The sequence below is a fragment of the Arachis hypogaea genome, chromosome 12 (assembly GCF_003086295.3).
Source record: "Arachis hypogaea cultivar Tifrunner chromosome 12, arahy.Tifrunner.gnm2.J5K5, whole genome shotgun sequence".
Classification (NCBI taxonomy): Eukaryota; Viridiplantae; Streptophyta; class Magnoliopsida; order Fabales; family Fabaceae; genus Arachis; species Arachis hypogaea.
The window spans coordinates 89,444,935-89,445,677 of record NC_092047.1 but is presented as its reverse complement, the minus strand read 5'-3'; the positions used below and the strand labels follow the sequence as shown (position 1 = coordinate 89,445,677).

Genomic DNA, 743 nt, shown 5'->3' with positions numbered 1-743 from the left:
GAAATTGTATTGACTTACTGAGTCAATATTTTATTCTGAGCCAGTATGGCATTTAGAGTATCAATCTCAAGAACTCCTTTCTTCTGATTTGTCCCATTATTCACAGGGTTCCTTTCATAAGTGTACATGAATTGGTTATTTGCAACCATCTCAATGAGTTTCTGAGCTTCTGCAGGCGTCTTCTTCAAATGAAGAGATCCTCCAGCAGAGCTGTCCAATGACATCTTGGACAGTTCAGACAGACCATCATAGAAGATACCTATGATGCTCTATTCAGAAAGCATGTCAGAAGGACACCTTCTGATCAATTGCTTGTATCTTTCCCAAGCTTCATAGAGGGATTCTCCTTCCTTCTGTCTGAAGGTTTGGACTTCCACTCTAAGCTTGCTCAATTTTTGAGGTGGAAAGAACTTTGCCAAGAAAGCATTTACTAGCTTTTCCCAAGAGTTCAGACTTTCTTTGGGTTGTGAATCCAACCATGTCCTAGCTCTGTCTCTTACAGCAAAAGGGAAGAGCATAAGTCTGTAGACTTCGGGGTCAACCCCATTGGTCTTGACAGTGTCACAGATTTGCAAGAATTCAGCTAAGAACTGATGAGGATCTTCCAATGGAAGTCCATGAAACTTGCAATTCTGTTGCATTAGAGAAACTAATTGAGGCTTAAGCTCAAAGTTGTTTGCTCCAATGGAAGGGATTGAGATGCTTCTCCAATAGAAGTCGGGAGTAGGTGCAATAAAGTCACC

General features: G+C 41.2%; 1 non-coding gene across 1 annotated transcript; it reads left to right on the top strand.

Annotated features, from left to right (window-relative positions):
- The first annotated feature begins 278 nt into the window (after positions 1-278).
- On the top strand, positions 279-386 carry LOC112731733 (small nucleolar RNA R71). The gene has a single exon (XR_003167497.1). It is a non-coding gene; the product is annotated as a small nucleolar RNA R71 (small nucleolar RNA).
- Positions 387-743: the final 357 nt, after the last annotated feature.